Source organism: Mobula hypostoma, chromosome 9 (genome assembly GCF_963921235.1).
Source record: "Mobula hypostoma chromosome 9, sMobHyp1.1, whole genome shotgun sequence".
Classification (NCBI taxonomy): Eukaryota; Metazoa; Chordata; class Chondrichthyes; order Myliobatiformes; family Myliobatidae; genus Mobula; species Mobula hypostoma.
In genome coordinates, this window is record NC_086105.1 from 30,814,377 (window position 1) to 30,832,842 (window position 18,466).

The 18,466-nt window shown below is 42.8% G+C and overlaps 1 protein-coding gene across 3 annotated transcripts in view; it reads right to left on the reverse strand.

The window, feature by feature from the left end:
* Positions 1-18,466, reverse strand: part of LOC134351601 (synapsin-3-like) — a 337,761-nt gene that overhangs the window by 319,186 nt on the left and 109 nt on the right. The window contains exon 1 of one of the 3 annotated variants that reach the window (XM_063057968.1): positions 6,771-6,877. The exons of 1 other annotated variant lie outside the window; for it this stretch is intronic. The gene's annotated coding sequence lies outside the window, so the exon portion shown is untranslated. Of the gene's footprint in view, positions 1-6,758; positions 6,878-18,466 lie in introns of those variants that run through there. One more of the 3 variants, XM_063057969.1, reaches the window with a different exon arrangement.

An 18,466-nucleotide genomic window follows, 5' to 3' on the forward strand; every position in this document is an offset into this window, starting at 1 on the left:
GAGACTGAGGTCCTATAACATCTTTCGGACGATGCTGTGGATGTTCTACGAGTCTGTGGTGGCCAGTGCGATCATGTTTGCTGTTGTGTGCTGGGGCAAGAGGCTGAGGGTAGCAGACACCAACAGAATCAGCAAACTTATTCATAAGGCCAGTGATATTGTGGGGATGGAACTGGACTCTCTGACGGTGGTGTCTGAAAAGAGGATGCTGTCCAAGTTGCATGCCATCTTGGACAATGTCTCCCATCCACTACATAATGTACTGGTTGGGCACAGGAGTACATTCAGCCAGAGACTCATTCCACCAAGATGCAACACACAGCGTCATAGGAAGTCATTCCTGCCTGTGGCCATCAAACTTTACAACTCCTCCCTTGGAGGGTCAGACACCCTGAGCCAATAGGCTGGTCCTGGACTTATTTCCTGGCATAATTTACATATTATGATTTAATTATTTATGGTTTATTACTATTTAATTATTTATGGTGCAACTGTAACGAAAACCAATTTCCCCCGGGATCAATAAAGTATGACTATGACTATATACAACCCTGAGATTTATTTTCTTAGGGCATACTCAGCAATTCTACAGAATAGTAACTACAACAGGATCAATGAAAGATGAACTAGAGTGCAAAAGACAACAAACTGTACAAATGCAAATATAAATAAATAGCAATAAATAACAAGAACATAAAATAACAAGATAATGAGTCCTTAATGTGAGATCATTGGTTGTGGGAACACCAGAAATAGATCGAGTATAGTTATCCCCTTTTGTTCAAGACCCTGATGATTGAGGGGTAGCAACCGTTCTTGAACCTGATGGTGTGAGTCCTGAGGCTCTTGTACCTTCTACCTGATGGCGACAGCGGCAAGGAAAGAGCATGGCTTGGGTAGTGAGGATCTTTGATGATGGATGCTGCTTTTCCACAGCAGCGTTTCATGTAAATGTGCTGAGTGGTGGAGGGCTTTATCCATGATGGACTGGGCCACATGCACTACTATTTGTCGGATTTTCCATTCAAAGGCATTGGTGTTCCCACGCCAGGCCATGATGCAGCCAATCAATACACTCTGCACTACACACCTTTAGAAGTCTGTCAAAATTTTAGATGTCGTGCCAAATCTCCACAGACTCCTAAGGAAATAGAAGCACCGCTGTGCTTTCTTCACAATTGCACTTAAGTGCTGGGTTCAGGACAGATCCCCTGAAAGAGCAACACCCAGGAATTTAAAGTTGCTAACTCACTCCAGCTCTAATCCGCCAAAGAAGACTGGCTCATGGACCTCTGGTTTCCCTCTCCTGGTCTACAATCAGCTCCTTGGTCTTGCTGACATTGAGTAAGAGGTTGTTGTTATGACACCACCAGCCAGATTTTCAATCTCCCTCCTGTGTGCTGATTCATCACCATCTTTGACTTGGCCCACAACTGTGGTGTCATCAGCAAAATTGAATATAGTATTGGAGCTGTGCTTAGTCACACAGGAGGCACATATCAGATCTAGGCAGATAGAGTTAAATGAAAATCTCTTCAAGTGTATAAAGAGTTGTGAGATATCCCTGGCAGATGCAGGAAAATCCTAAGATATCCTGTAAGGCTATTAAGAATATAAATACGACCCCTTAAGAATCTGTGTGGTAACCTATCCATGGCCCCATGGGAAAGGGGCAAATTCTAAAATGAATACTTCTCATCGCAAAGAAGGACGTGGGAGTTGGTGAGTTCTGGGCAAGAACATTCATACCCTGGAGCATTTCAACATGTCGGAGGAAGAGGTCTCATAGTCTTGAAACACATAAAGATAGATAAATCTCCATGGCTTGACCAAGTATACTTTGAATGTTATAGGAAGCAAGGGAGGTGATTCCTGGGACTCCAAGAGACTTTTGTATACTTGTTAGCCACAGATGAGGTAACAGAAGACAAGAAGATAGCTAAAGTTGTGCCTTTATTTAGATAGGACAGCAAAAGATAAGCCAGGAACTACAGGCCATTAGGCCTAACATTAGTTGTGAGAAATTTATTGAAAACGATTCTGAGAAACAGGACGCATTTGCATTTGGAATAAATTTATACATAACCTACGTTTTTAATTATGTTGATTGAAAGGACGGGGACCTCCAGCACTCACCACTGACCATAAGTTTGCACATGCCAACTATGTAAATTAATTGAAACCAAGCGTTTTAGAACAGCTAGCTCAACTCATGAAAAGCTGACAGCTCCAAAATACCCCTTCCTTCAACTACAGTGGAGGAAGCAAAGAGATATATTTATTATACACCGGGGGTGGGGGAAATGCTGAAGAAGGAATACAATTGTTGGCGTTACTACTAGAACTGCGAGGACTGAGTACGTATGCATTAATCATTGGTGCACTTAAAATTAATAGACTTCAACTTCCTGGTAATTCTTCACTTTCCTCAGTCTTTGTTATTGTCATATGTACCAAGATACAGTTAAAAGTATTTGTTTGCATGCCATCCTGACAGATTATTCCAGACATATGAACATCGAATAAAAAGAGAAACGTAAGGCAGAAAATAGTGATTCCATTCAAGAGGCTGATAACAGCAGGACAGAGGCTGACCGCGAATCCGGTGGGGTATGCACCCTCAAGCTTTTCGATCTCCTGCCCGAGAGAGGGGAGAAAACAGAATGACTGGGTGGGAGGGCCCTTGCTGAAGTTTGCTGCTTTCCCAAGACAGCAAGAAATGTAGACAGAATGAATGGAGGGAAGGCTGGTCTGCATGACAGACTGGACTGCGTTCACAATTTCTTGTATCTTGTGGTCATTCATTTCTAACTTCCCCCCCTCCCCCCCGATCCTGTTGTTCAAATCCAACATCCCCCAGCATTAGTCATTCTGGCCACTCTCCCTTGGCATATATTCCGTGCCTCCTACATTTCCCAGAAGTCTAACATCTGCACCTCCCATGTGCCAGAGTTGACTGGGAATACTGTCCTTTTTTCAGGTTGGCAGCATGCCTTCAGGGAGTTCCCAGTTACGGTACACAGGTGCTGACAGGCCATAGGCAGAATGGAGGTTGAGGCCTGTTTAATGCATCTGCAACCAAACTTAACAAAACCATGATAAGAGAGACCTGATTGCACTGACCAAGCTCACAAAACCTTGGCGGTTATGCTACTTAAACACTGGCATTCTCTGTCATTTTCATTAGTGGAAAATATAGGCCAGAAATATCATCACGTTTGTCATGTAAAGGAAAATACACCATAATACACTTATACCTCAGTGGCATTGTTCTCCCAGGAGTTTCACTGTCTCATTTGACAAGTTTAGCTCAAGCAGGCATTACCATCCTGAGCATGCAGCTTGCTATTCAAAACGAGGGCAGATGTCAGGGGTGAACAACAGGAATTCTGCAGATGCTGGAAATTCAAGCAACATACATCAAAGTTGCTGGTGAACGCAGCAGGCCAAGCAGCATCTATAGGAAGAGGCGCAGTCGACGTTTCAGGTCGAGACCCTTCATCAGGACTAACTGAAAAGTTGAAGAGCCGAAGAAATTACAGATGGGGAGCAGTGAGAGATGGTTTCACTGAACTCCCGTCGAAGAGAGGATCTAAACTTCTTCGGTGTAGGCATCACCGGAAGAGGCTTCGCAGTAGTGAATTTAAACGTGAACAACAGGAATTCTGCAGATGCTGGAAATTCAAGCAACATACATCAAAGTTGCTGGTGAACGCAGCAGGCCAAGCAGCATCTATAGGAAGAGGCGCAGTCGACGTTTCAGGCCGAGACCCTTCGTCAGGACTAACGAAGTTAGTCCTGACAAAGGGTCTCGGCCTGAAACGTCGACTGCGCCTCTCCCTATAGATGCTGCTTGGCCTGCTGCGTTCACCGGCAGATGTCAGGGACTACCTCCACCTTGACACAAATGGAAAACCTTGAGATTTTTTAAAGGGTTCACTACAATAACATTGGTGGCACGTGGCCAAGTGGTTAGGGCGTTGGGCTCACGATCTGAAGGTCGTGGTTTCGAGCCTCGGCCGAGGCAGCGTGTTGTGTCCTTGAGCAAGGCACTTAACCACACACTACTCCAGTCCACCCAGCTGAAAATGGGTACCGGCAAATGCTGGGGGCTAGCCTCGCGATGGACTGGCGTCCCATCCAGGGGGGGAGTCTCGTACTCTCAGTCGCTTCAAGCCACAGAAACCGGCATTAGCATCGGTGTGATGGGCCACAAAAGGCTCGGGACAGACTTTAACAAAACAGTAAAATTGACACAGAGGGTATAGACATATCATTTATCTCCTCTAATGGTACTGGTACTCAACAATCAAACCTGACCAGGACGCACTCAGAACTGACTCACAAAATGACTGGGCTGGCAGATCACAGTACCTCAGTATGTTATGAGTATTCTTTTATTTACAAAGGAGGATATCTACAGTAACTTGGTTCTAAAGCTTTAGCAAAGCAGCAACATTTGGCAACAGTAAGTGATGTGGACTCCTTAGACTTGCTGTAGATACTCAATGTTTAATAAAAAATGAAGTCTAGCAGAAGAATAGGGAGGTGGGCAGCTACCAGCCTTTCCCTCTTTATAGGAAGGAAGCCAAGAGCAGCTTGTACCTGCAGCAACAGCTCTTTTGCTGTGAGACACCAGCTCTTGCACTACAGTCAACATGACTAGCTGCTGAATGGAGAGGGTTGCTTCCTTTCTGTGAAATGTGCGGTGAAAGCTACATACACCAAGTGTTTCCAGGCAGTCTGGAACCACATTATTTGGTATCAGAAACCGTGGTAGTGTTTCTATACTGCCAACTAGAACACTGAAAATAACTCCACTACAAATCAGCCTGACACTAAAGTAGACCGCGGTACCAATCAGCTACACCACTTATCTTTGGAATTCCAAAGAGTTTTGTTCAAAGATTAAATATCAATTTTATTCACCACATGTATTAGGAATTAGCTGTGGTGTGTTGGTCACAGCGGGACATATGTATAAATAAATCAATAAGCTAATAAAATTAGAGGTTAAATTAAGGATATCGATAAAATGTGCTGAAATAATCAATGTAAACACAATTATAAATAGTGGTTTAAAGTGTCGACAGTGCAGTGGCGGGGTCAACGGACAGAGGGGGTGTGGATTACCCATGGATTCACAACCATGTCACTCTGACAGTGGCTCTGCTGTGGGGTCACAGCGAGTAGTTGCATGGTCTGCTGTATTCTACTGGGAAAGGCTGGAGGGTAAAGATATGAGGCATTTACCGGGTTCTTGTGCCTTCTCAATAGTCTGCCCAGAAAAAAAACATTTCCATTTTCTCCGCCAGCCCTCTCAGTAAATTCAGGGCACAGTGGACAGTGACTCCACAATAGGGAAAACACAAACTGTACTGAGGTAAAGAAAGTATTTGTCCACTTAATAAAACTGGGATCATTCAAAAGCTTAACTTCATTGTATGGTCAAGTTCTAAAAGAGACTGTCAACGAAGAAATGAAGGCGTTTCTTTTCAATCATTTACCGACTTTAGACTTTCTCGTTATTCGCTAGCTCTGGTCCACCTCCACCGTGGAAGCGACAGATTCCCACAGGGTGTGGTAGCCGCTGTCCTATACCCTCGGACCAGTGGCTGGTTCTCACTTGTCGCACACAAACTGTGACCGGGCAATGCGGTTCCCAGAGAGGGCACCATATTCACACGCCCGCTTTCCCGCAGGGAGTCGCTGCACTAGCAGTGTGGGGGAGATCCCCAGCTGGTATGCCCCCACCGGTTTACAGTGCGCTTGAGGGGGTGCAACACTGCGACGAACGTCCGACGAATCTGCTCGGTGATAAATTATCGGGTTCACCATCTCCCCGCGCACTGCCACATCAGGGGCACTGTCGGACTGGGGGCATTTCCCGCCGGCCTCGTCCACAAAAGAAACAACCGTCATAACCCACCGTGCTGTAACAGGTGGGGAGACACAAGCGGCGAGGCAAGTACATAGCCAACACAAACTGTGAATGGGTAATGCCTTCAAATTGCTGCCTTTAATGTTTGAGTGCGTTCGGGTTGTGTGTGTGTGAGAGAGAGAGACAAAGACACACACACACACACACAAAATGAGAAAAAAAAACAGAGATCCCCATAAAGACTGAACACTTGAAAACACAGAATGTCATTCGGAGATTGTCCAAGCCACCAAGGAGCGCCGTTCGTCCCACTCCACGTGTCAATCTCTTTCCAGGAGATGCTCCTTGCCGCATCCCATTAATCCCCATCAAAGTGCCAGGTCTAGTCCCGGGTGGATTACGAGGCTTGTTAAAGACCGGGGGGGGGGGCCGACGACGGAGTCCACACACAGAAATACATCGCTCACTCACTCTTTCTGCTCGCCGTCCTCGCTTGGCGTTAAACGCACTGAACAGCAGCAAGCGGGGTGATGGAAGCATCCGCGAGTAAAATCTGCATCCCTCCCCTCCCCAAACCAAATCATAAACTGCACCGCTACCCGACACAGCCTTGGACAGCAGGACCACTCTTCAGTACACACACAATGCACAGTAGCCACGAATAAACATTACATCGAGCAATCTCAGTGAAAACACTGCATGCTGCTCAGTGCAATAAAATAATTAAAGATTAAAGAAACATGCAATAAGGTTACAAAATCCCAGGGCAAACAGGCTGGTTTCCTGTAAAGCAGCGGATATACACAACCATTTAAAATAAAATACACGGCTCACAACCTATGATGCTGAAAGACTCTTTCAGATTTCTTTGTATTACCTGTTACCTCACCTCCAGCGCACTATTGTAGTGCCCCCGTGCCCGTCTACAAAAGGGAATGTACGGTGGGACTCTCTCCTGTGCACTCCTCTCTACCAGCTCCTATACACTGCTCTCTCTCTCTCTTTCTCCACCCCCCCCCCACCAATTCACACGCCCGCTCCCCCTCCCCACCCCTCCTCCTTCTCCAACCCCAATGCGAACTGGGAACCTGAACAGTGACTTCATTTCTCTCCCCTCCCTTCTAATCTGTTGGCCAATTGCGGCATGTGCTGGATTAAATTATGCACCCTTCCCTGTAGTCTCATCAGCTGTACCAGACAAACATGTATTTTTCACAAAGGCATCAGAGCCATTTGCTTAGATCTCACCAGCACCTATAGAAAACGAAGCATAAAGAGATCATCTGCTCCTCTGCTGCCTAGCTAATGCAACTTGGCACCTGCACTCAATTGTTCTCAAAATATGAGCAGATATATTACCATTCACTGTTGCATTGATTTCTGTAAGAGGGGACTCTGATCATTTGTAATCATTATTTAGAATTTTACTGCCTCCTTTTCCCAGCCAGAATTTACCTCCAGTTCTCACCTACATGTGCCATCTTTCTGTAGAAAAATTGTAATTGTAGGATCTGCTGTGCCACATGGCCAAGCTGCAATTTGCCTCATTTGTCAAAAGTATTAGTTTCAGCCCAATGACAAAGAAAATTTCCCCTAATTTAATGCTTCCTCCCCCCACTTAATGTTATGGCGTGGTATTAGAATGTTTGATCTTCTCTTTATTGTATTTGTATCACCGAATGCTCATAGAGTTATCAATGGATGCTATCCATTCCTGACTCTGCAAACTACTCAACAACAATGAATGCACAAGAACTTAGGAGCAGGCATGGGTTACCTAGTCTGACGAACTTGCACTACCATAGCCTCAACTCTTCCTCTGATCCAGTTTTCCATTGCCCTCAATATCCTAATCTTTCAAAGCCAAATCTACTTCCCCCAACGAAACGAAAACACTCCACAATCCTCTGGAAATTTGCTGCCCTCTGTGAGTAGATATTCCTATGCGCCTCTGTTTTAATATGTTCTCTTCTACCCTTGTAACTATGTCCACTTGTTCAAGATTCTCCCACTAATGGAACCACCTTGAATCCTAACCTGTCATGCCCTCTCAGAATCTAGTATTAAGATCACTCCTCATTCTTCCAATATCCAAAACTTTTTAGCCTCTTGTGATAGGGCAATCCAGTCATCCCAGGAATTAACCTAGTGAATCTCTTTCCGACTGCCTCCAATGCCAGGACATAATTTTCTACATAAGGCATTGAAACTATCTGCACGGTACTCTAGGTGTTGCCTCACTGGTCTCACTGGTTTCATGGGGGCAGGGGGAGAGGTTCTAAAAGAAAGTAGATTTGGCTTTGGGGTATTGAGATCAGGATATTGAGAGCAATGGGGAACTGGATCAGAGGAGGAGTAGAGGCCAGGGTAGAGCAAGTTTGACAGGCCAGGTAATCTACACTTGTTCCTATTTTCCTATGTTCTCATACGATTACAAAATTACTTCCTACTGCTTAACTCCAACCGCCTTGCAATGAAAACCATTATGTCATTTGTTTTTCTGAAACCTTTTGAACTTGCCTGGAAAATCAGCAAAAGGCTGAGGCAAAATCAATGAAAATACATTGTTCCTTTTGGCCAAAAGTTTGAGAATCAGAGGACTTGGATTTAAAATAATAAGAATGTAAGCAGGTTGTTTTCCGGAGAGAAGAAGGATGAGAGGAGACATGATAGAGGTGTACAAGATAATAAGGGGAATAGATAGAGTGGATAGCCAGCGCCTCTTCCCCAGGGCACCACTGCTCAATACATGAGGACATGGCTTTAAGGTAAGGGGTGGGAAGTTCAAGGGGGATATTAGAGGAAGGTTTTTTACTCAGAAAGTGGTTGGTGCGTGGAATGCACTGCCTGAGTCAGTGGTGGAGGCAGATACACTAGTGAAGTTTAAGAGACTACTAGACAGGTATATGGAGGAATTTAAGGTGGGGGGTTATATGGGAGGCAGGGTTTGAGGGTCGGCACAACATTGTGGGCCGAAGGGCCTGTACTGTGCTGTACTATTCTATGTTCTAAGAGTGAAAGATAAAATGTTTAATAAAGGTACAGCATTAATTCTTCTTCGGATTTATTTAAAGAAGATAGATTGATGTCTTTTGAACAATTAGTCAATAAATATTCTCTTCCATACTCACACTTTTTACAATACCTTCAAGTTAGACATTTCTTACAAAAATATTTAAGTAATTTTCCTTATATATTGGAGGCTGACCTGTTAGATACTATTATGAGTATGAAGCCTTTGATGAAGGGTTCTATTGGAAGAATTTATAATTTATTATTACAATGGGATAAGTATCCTTTATTTAAGATTAAACAAGATTGGGAAAAGGAACTCAATTTGACTTTTATGATGGAGGATTGAACGCAGATTCTGAAGCTGGTTAATTCTTCTTCGATCTGTGCTAGTCATTCACTGATTCAATTTAAAATTGTACATTGTTACCATCTGACAAAGGAGAGACTATCTAAAATATTTCCTAATATTGATAGTTATAGTAATAGATGTAAAACTGAAACAGCTACACTGACACACATGTTTTGGTCTTGTTCTATACTTGAACAGTTCTGGAAGTCAGTATTTTCGACAATTTCTAAAGCACTTAAAATTAATTTACAAACTAACAAATTAACTGTGCTTTTTGGAATAATTCCTCAAAATATCAGTGGTATCTCTGTGTCTGACCAACATATGATGGCATTTGTTACATTGATAGCCAGGAGGGCCATTTTGTTGAAGTGGAAGGATACATCAGCTCCCACTTTGTCACAATGGTTCTCTCAAGTGATGCTATGTCTTAGTTTGGAGAAAATTAGAAGTCGAACTGTTGAACCTTTATTTGATTTTGAGAAAAGATGCGGTTCATTTGCTCATTATTATCATTTGAGTTAATTGATAGACTTTCTCCAAGATCTAATTGTAATTTTCTGGTTTTTTTTGCTGGCGGTTTGATGCTTATCTTTAGAAGCTTTTTGTATGATGCATGGCTCCGGGGTTGTACACCTAATGGGTTTTTTCCCCACTTTTCTGCTTAGTAGTGTTTTGTTTATTATCATAAAAATTTTTCAATCTTTAAAATATTTTTTTTCCTTGAAACATTGTAAGTGTTGCTTACTTCGATGTACTTGTGTTATTTTTTGAATAATAATAAGGATAAAAAGATTTGAAAAGAAAGAAAGAAAGAAATGTTTAAGGGAACATGAGGGGGAACTTCTTCACTCAGAGGGTGGTGAGAATGTGGAACAAGCTGCCAGCAGAAGACCAAAAGACCATAAGACATAGGAGCAGAATTAGGCCATTCAGCCCATCGCGTCTGCTCCACCATTCCATCATGGCTGATCTCAGATCCCACTCAACCCCATACATCTGTCTTCTTGCCATGTCCTTTGATGCCATGACTGATTAGGAAACAATCAACTTCCGCCTTAAATCTGTGCATGGACTTGGCCTCCACTGCAGTCTGTGACAGCATTCCACAGATTTACTGCTCTCTGGCTAAAAAAATTCTTCCTTACCTCTGTTCTAAAGGGTCGCCCCTCAATTTTGAGACTGTACACTCTAGTTCTGGATACTCCCACCATAGGAAACATCCTTTCCACATCTACAGTATCTAGTCCTTTCGACATTCAGTCGGTTTCAATGAGATCCCCATGCATTCTTCCTGATTCCACTGAGTACAGGCCCAAAGCTGCCAAACGTTTCTCATATGTTAACTCCTTCAATGCCGGAACCATCCTTGTGAATCTCCTCTGGACTCTCTCCAATAACAACACATCATTTCTGAGACATGGGGCCAGAAATTGTTGACAATACTCTAAGTGCGTCCTGACTAGCATCTTTTAAAGGTCAACATTATCTCCTTGCTCTTGTATTCTATTCCCCTTGAAATAAATGCCAACATTGCATTTGCCTTCTTTACCACAGACTCAACCTGTAAATCAACCTTCTGGGAGTCTTGCATGGGGACTCCGAAGTCCCTCTGCACTTCTGATGTTTGAACCTTTTCCCCATTTAGATAATAGTCCACACTACCATTCTTTTTACCAAAGTACATTATCATACATTTCCCAAATGTGAATGCAGTGGTTGATGCAGATTTGATTTCAACATTTAAGAGAAATTTGGTTGGGAGTACTATGGAGGACTATAGTCTGGGTACAGGTCAATGGGACTGGGCAGATTAATAGTTCAGCATGGACTAGATGGACTGAAGGGCCTGGTTCTATGCTATACAGAAACTGGGGCCAATGTGATTCTTTTTTTTTGCAGTGAGTCATCATGGTGTGGCTTTCATTGCCTGAACAAAAGACAGAAGCAGATACAAAAGGTTCATTCAAAAGTTTATAGTATATTTATTATCAAAGAACATATATGTCACCATATACAACCCTGAGATATGTTTTATTTCAGACATACTCAGTAAATCCAAAAACCATAATAGAATCAATCCAACGGGTTCAAAAGCTTGATGGCTGAGGTCCTGAACCTGGTCAACAGTCATCTTGAAAAGGAACTTACATACATGCTTGAGAGACAAAACATCTCAGGATTATGGGAGAGACTGACTGGATTATGGGAGAGACACTGGATTTCTCTTGAAGGGAGCTGACATGGGGTCAACAAGCCAAATGGCCTGCTTTGATGCAGGAACAGTGCTCTGATATATTCTGGTAAGGTGGCGGCACACGTGGGCATGGCAGCCTCTATGGGGCCAACCAAAAGTGGTATTGTCTTTTTGAAACATTTTTCTTACAATCGCAAGACACTTAGAAATTCAAATACAGCAAGCCTATCCCATCAGTGAGCTGCTCATCGGCAGAAGAGCTGGACTTGGTGTGGACGGTGTTGCTGCCTGCTTCAGAGAGGCATTGGAGTCAGTGCGTAAAGGCAGTGTGCAGTACAACGGCAAGTGATTGTCTTGGACATTTTTCTTGTGATTGCAAGAGACTCATTCCTCTGAGATGCAGCACAGAGCGTCATAAGAAGTCATTCCTGCCTGTGGCCATCAAGCTTTACAACTCCTCCCTTGAAGGGTCAGACACCCTGAGCCAATAGGCTGGTCCTGGACTTATTTCATAATTTACTGGCATAATTTACATATTACTATTTAACTATTTATGGTTCTATTACTATTTATTATTTATGGTGCAACTGTAACGAAAACCAATTTCCCCCAGGATCAATAAAGTATGACTATGACTAAGATCCTGTTGGACGTTGGTAATGAGGAATGCTGCAAGTCTGGCTCACTGGTTTTACTGGTGGGACCGGCTGCAGAGAAGCTGCATGGCCTCAGTTGTAGCACAGACTAGGCCTCGGGTTGCCTGTTTGCAGCTGCCCAGGGGAGAAGTGTTGGAGTCAGTGCACAGAGTCACAGCATCCATACCTGCATCAGTGCTGCCTCTAGTGTTCATTCGATGGAACACAAGCTGGACTGTGCTCATCTGCAGACTGCTGTGATTTGCTCTTGCCAACAACATTCACGGACTCAGTCACTTGGGCTATATTATTTTTGAGCATGACTGTATGTTTACTGCTATTTGATATATGGTACCTTGTGCTGTGCGTGACTGTTGACACTGTGCTTTGCACGTTGGCTCTGGAGGTACACTGTTTCAGCTGGGTTTATTCATGGGTATTTATGTATGTTTGAATGAAAATTAAACTTGAACTTGATTCTTTGCAAATACAAACTCCTTTTTTATTATCACCATTTCATGTATCCTAACATCCTACTTTCACACTCTCAAAAATATTAATATCTAATGAATACCCTCTAGTGTTGCAACATTGAGCATTGTATTGTGGCCCCAGAACTACTTATAAATCATTGCTGAAACTGGAATTGTTTCATAGTATTCACATTCATAGCTTAGTGAGTAACTGTGTTATTTCTGAATCAAGTAGACTTCAGCACATAACAATTCAGAAACCAATGTGTAGTTGTGTAGCCATGGACCCTGTATTTGTTGTCATGGATGTAAAAGATTCCCAGCACTATTCGAAGAAGAGCTGGGAAGCTCCCTTTATCCTGCCCATCAGATTAACTCGTCATCCATCTCGCAGTGCATAGGAGCAACTCTTGTGCATACCGCAGTGTTTGCTCGCATAATGACATTGACCTTTCCTGAACAGTAGTTCTTGAAGGTAAAGTGATTTATGGTATGCTGAGCATGTAAAAGCCTAGCCAAATTCAGTTAAAATTGAATAGTGATTTGGAAGAATATCTCAAGATACTTTAGGGATAGGCAAAGAAAATAGACAATGGAAAATTAAGAGCAGGATTAGGTTGAAATGAAAAAAGAGAGTTGTTCATTGGTTCAGTGGTTCCATTTAGTACCAGAGAATGTATATTGTTTACAACCTGAAATTCCTCCTCTTTGCAGACATCCACAAAACAGAAGGAAAACCCCAAAGAAAGAAGGAAAGAATGTTAGAACCCCAAAGCCCTTTCCCCCTCCCATGCACAAGTAGCAGCAAAACATCTTGTTGTCCCAAAGTTAACTTCTGGAGAGTGCCATTCTATATTTCCTTCCAATATGAAAAAAATAGCTGTTTGTCACTTGTGTCCACTTTTTAATGCTAAACAATTTTATGTCCAGACAGTTACTGCCACCAGCCCTTTAGGCTTCATTTTATGTCAGTCAATCAGGAACACAAGATCAATTACACTATCCTCACCAAAACCCTTCATTACTTTATCAAAACTATCAATCAAAAATGTTAAATATGATCTACCTTTTGAAAGAATCAGAATGGCTTTTCATTTTTTTTATTTTGAGGTTGCAGCATACATTCATAAGCTACTTTCCTATTTTGAGTGCAGCCAATTATTTAATAATTCATCTTCATCTGTTTTTTTCCCTTTCTAATTTTTCATCCACCTCCTACTTCCTTCTTAAGGCAGTCAAAGATGAATTGTTTCCATTTCACTTCAGTGGGTCTGATGAGACATGACTCCTACCTACATAGGATCTGCAGACTCTCCGAATGGTGAGGCGAACAGAGCTTAAAGCGGAAAGAAGGTGAGTTGCTTGGATTATTGCAGTCACCTACTGTTTGCCCTTGACCTTCAAGTTCTCCTTTTCAGGGGCTAAAACGCAAAAGTTCTGCAGATGCTGGAAGTCCAGAGCAACACACACAAAATGTTGTAGGAACTCAGCAGGTTAGACAACATCTATGAAGAGTCAATCTCCATACCATTAACTGATCTATAGTGTATTCTTCGACAATCTTCTACACTATCCACAATGCCACCAATTTTTATATCGTTTGTGAACTTACTAACCCATCCATGTTTTCATTAGTGTATTCTTCGACAATCTTCTACACTTTCCACAATGCCACCAATTTTTATATCGTCTGTGAACTTACTAACTAACCTATCCATGTTTTCATTAGTGTTAATGAAAGTGTTAATAAGAGGTATTTTTATATCGTTTGTGAACTTACTAACTAACCCATCCATGTTTTCATTAGTGTATTCTTCGACAATCTTCTACACTATCCACAATGCCACCAATTTTTATATCGTCTGTGAACTTACTAACTAACCCATCCATGTTTTCATTAGTGTTAATGAAAGTGTTAATAGTGTTAATAAGAGGTAATATAATGTTCTGAGAGGACTGGCGGGACGAATGTTGTGTCAGAAAACGTAGAGAAGGCTTGACCCAAAAGCGAGCAGCAGAGATGATTTAGTGGTGAGCAATAACTTCTAATGGTGGTTGTCCATCGTTTTCGACGATGAGAGGAACCGTGTGCGGGAGAGTTTTTAACGTGGAAAAGCTGCTGTGCTGGGGCAGTTCTGCTCTCTCGATCTCAGAAATCCGGGTCCATAGTATGAACAAGCGTCACAGACTGGGTCATTCTTCATCGCAGTGGATGATCATAAAGTCTTCTGTACCTTGTCATGCCCTTCACTCTCCATGGAGCATTGCAGTGCCACCTTCCTGGCAGTTGGATCTCACTGTAGACCTCATCCACTCTGACTTTGCTGGTTAGGACAGGCACGTCCCTCTCTCACCAGGGTATGAGGCCGCTGGCTACCCTCACCTGGTTTAGCTTGCCTGCCAAAGCGGTGTACCGGGGCGTGGCCACTGACGCATGGAAACAGCTACTTGGAGCCACTGGTGAGAACAGAGTGTCTGGTGGGGACCAAAGGTGAGTGAGCTGCCCTGGAATGGATACGACTAGCCCCTTCACCAGAGGTGCTACCCTTCCCTGGACACCTCATACACCCTAATAACTTTAATAGTGGACTGCAAACTAACCAGCCATGAAGGACCACAGACAAGAGAGGATGGATACTAAGCACCACAGGCAGCAAGGCAACTGAAGGCTAGGAGCAACTGGTTGTGACCAACTGGTTCAATAAGTGAATAAGGACTGTGGATGAGAGCTAGGTTTAAATAGGCTGCAGGTGATGAGTTAGAAACAAGCAACAAGTAACTCTTATTAGCTGAGTGAGGACTGGGAGGTACCTGCCTGTGCAGACCTGATATGTTGATTGAATATTAACCTTGTCTCGATCTGACATATAACTTCAGAGTAAAGGGTTACTCACTTCAGCCTGAGATGAGAGGAATTTCTTAAGACCATAAGACCATACGACCATAAGATATAGGAGCAGAAGTAGGCCATTCAGCCCATCAAGTATGCTCCACCAATTCTTCCAGTCATCCCCACTCTCCTGCCTTCTCCTCATACCCTTTGACGCCCTGGCTAATCAAGAACCTATCTATCTCTGCCTTAAATGCACCCAATGACTTGGCCTCAACAGCCACTCAGGCAACAAATTCCACATATTTACCACCCTCTGACTAAAGTAATTTCTCCATATCTCTGGTCTAAATGGACATCCTTCAATCCTAAAGTTGTGCTCTCTTGTCCTAGACTCCCCTACCATGGGAAATAACTTTGCCATATCTAATCTGTTCAGGCCATTTAACATTTGGAATGTTTATATGAGATCCCCCCTCATTCTCCTGAACTCCAGGGAATACAGCCCAAGAGCTGCCAGACGTTCCTCATACGGTAACCCTTTCATTCCTGGAATCATTCTCTTAAATCTTCTCTGAACCCTCTCCAATGTCAGTATATTTCTTCTAAAATAAGGAGCCCAAAACTGCGCACAATACTCCAAGTGTGGTCTCATGAGTGCCTTATAGAGCTTCAACACCACATCCCTGCTCTTATATTCTATACCTCCAGAAAAGAATGCCAACATTGCAATCGCCTTCTGCACCACCGACTCAACCTGCAGGTTAACCTTTAGGGTATTTTGCACAAGGACTCCCAAGTCCCTTTGCATCTCTGCATTTTGAATTCTCTCCCCATCTAAATAATAGTCTGCCCATTTATTTCTTCCACCAAAGTGCATGACCATACATTTTCCATACACTTTCTTCTTTCAAAGGGTCAAGAATCTTTGAAATTCTCTATTGAAAAGAGTTATTAACGTGGAGACATTAAATACATATATTTTAGGTTGAGACCGAAACTTGAGCTACAAAGAATCAAGGTGTCTGGGGAAAGCATGGCATTGTCAAGATTAGATCAGATCTTACTGAACACAGGGGGGGGGCGGGGGGAAGGGGGTCGGGCTGTAGAGCTGTTTAGTCTGTTCTTGTTCCTATTCCTTATGTTCTTATGTCCTCGATCATAAATCTTAGCACTTGGGTGGGCAGTGTTGTGCCTTGGGGATTGGTTAGTGAAAGAGGTTAGCCTTCCAGGTTGTAGTGTGAGGGCCATTCTCTGTAAATTGACAGCAACCGCTTCTTTCATAAGGAAAGATGAAAAATATTTATTTGTTAACTCAAACATCTCAATGTTGGTCCCAAATCTTCTCGAACCTTTACATTTATATGCTCTTATTTAAACACTTTTGGGTTTTGTTTTGATGTTAGAATTGTAAGAAAGCCCATGGCTGATTCAAAATTGTCAACATTTAGGGATTGGATAAGCAACTGCAGTCTCACTTTGCTGAATACAGGAGGAGAGAAATTAGAGCTAACCAGTATTGACGGCTGTTTCAAGCCCTTACAAAAGAGGAGTAATTCATTATGGTCATGATTACAGAAAAAGTCAGTTATGACATTATCTAAGGTAGTTTCAGTATTGCAAGAAAAGTAGAGCCCAGCTTGGAAGAATTTACATTCACCAATGTATCCCAAAGCAAATTTGCCAACTACTTGTGATACTCACATTGGCAACTCTCCCTGGTAATATGGTACTAGCATGCATTTTCTACTCTTACAAATTCACACCACCCCTGTTAGAAATTCAGAGACACCTCTTCCAAAAGCTTATGGTTATCATCTACCATGCAAATTGTGACAAACCTTCACCATAAACCTCACACTCATTGAATCAAAGGCATTTAATATTTAATACCTGGTTGTTCAACTGTGTCAATTCATTACCAAACAACATCAATACATATCCCCCAGTTTGTCTGCCTGCGAATGTATGTTGCAAGTTTTGTTGCCATGACAACACCACGCCTCTGTGTCGATGATGATGGATCTGTATAGTCAACAATTTTAACACTAAATTATTCAAAGGCATTAAAACCTCAGCAACATAGAGTGTGACTGACTCACTGCTAAAAGCAAATCTCACTGAATTACCATCAAGCAGTTTGGCATTCATACAGGATAAGAGTCAGAAGTTACATAGCTCCATACTTGATGAATTTCGTGTATATGCCACATGCATTCTCTCAGTCTGTACTGACAGAAATGGGTTTCATTCAGTTATATACTTGGCAATTTTCCACATAATAATATAATTCCTATTACTCTGGAAGGATCGTGCTATTCAATACAATGCAGCTCAGCTCTAGTTCTGGATTTCTGCATCATGAACATGAACAAAAGAGTCCTGATGAAGTGTCTCGGCTCAAAACGTCAACTGTTTATTCCTTGCACGTAGATGCTGCCTGACCTGCTGAGTTCCTCCAGCATCTTGTGTGTGTTGCCTGGGATTTCCATTTGTTTTCATAGGACAATCAATCTGTAGTCAAATCACAAACAAGAGAAAATCTGCAGATGCTGGAAATCTGAGCAACACACACAAAATGCTGGAGGAACTCAGCAGGCCAGGCAGCATCTATGGAAAAAAAATACAGTCGACGTTTCAGGTCGAAACACTTCGGCAGGTTAGATCTGCAGGTTTCAAAGGTTTCACAGGTACATTTAATGTCAGAGAAATGTATACATTATACATTCTGAAATGCTTTTTCTTTGCAACCATCTACGAAAACAGAGGAGTGCCCCAAAGAATGAATGACAGTTAAATGTTAGAACCCCAAAGCCACCCCCCAACTCCCCCTCCCACATGTAAGCAGCAGCAAAGCAATGATCCCCAATCCTCCACCAGACAAAAGCATCGGTGCCCCCACTGAGCACTCAAGCCTGCAGCAAAGCAACAATAAAGACACAGACTTGCAGTACCCCAAGGACTACTCGTTCACCTGGTATTCGACATACCACAGGCTCTCTCTCTCTCTCTCTCTCTCTCCCCCTAATAAGGGAAAAAGAAGTGTCTCCGTTTCACAGCGAGAGGGGAGACATAACAAACAACTC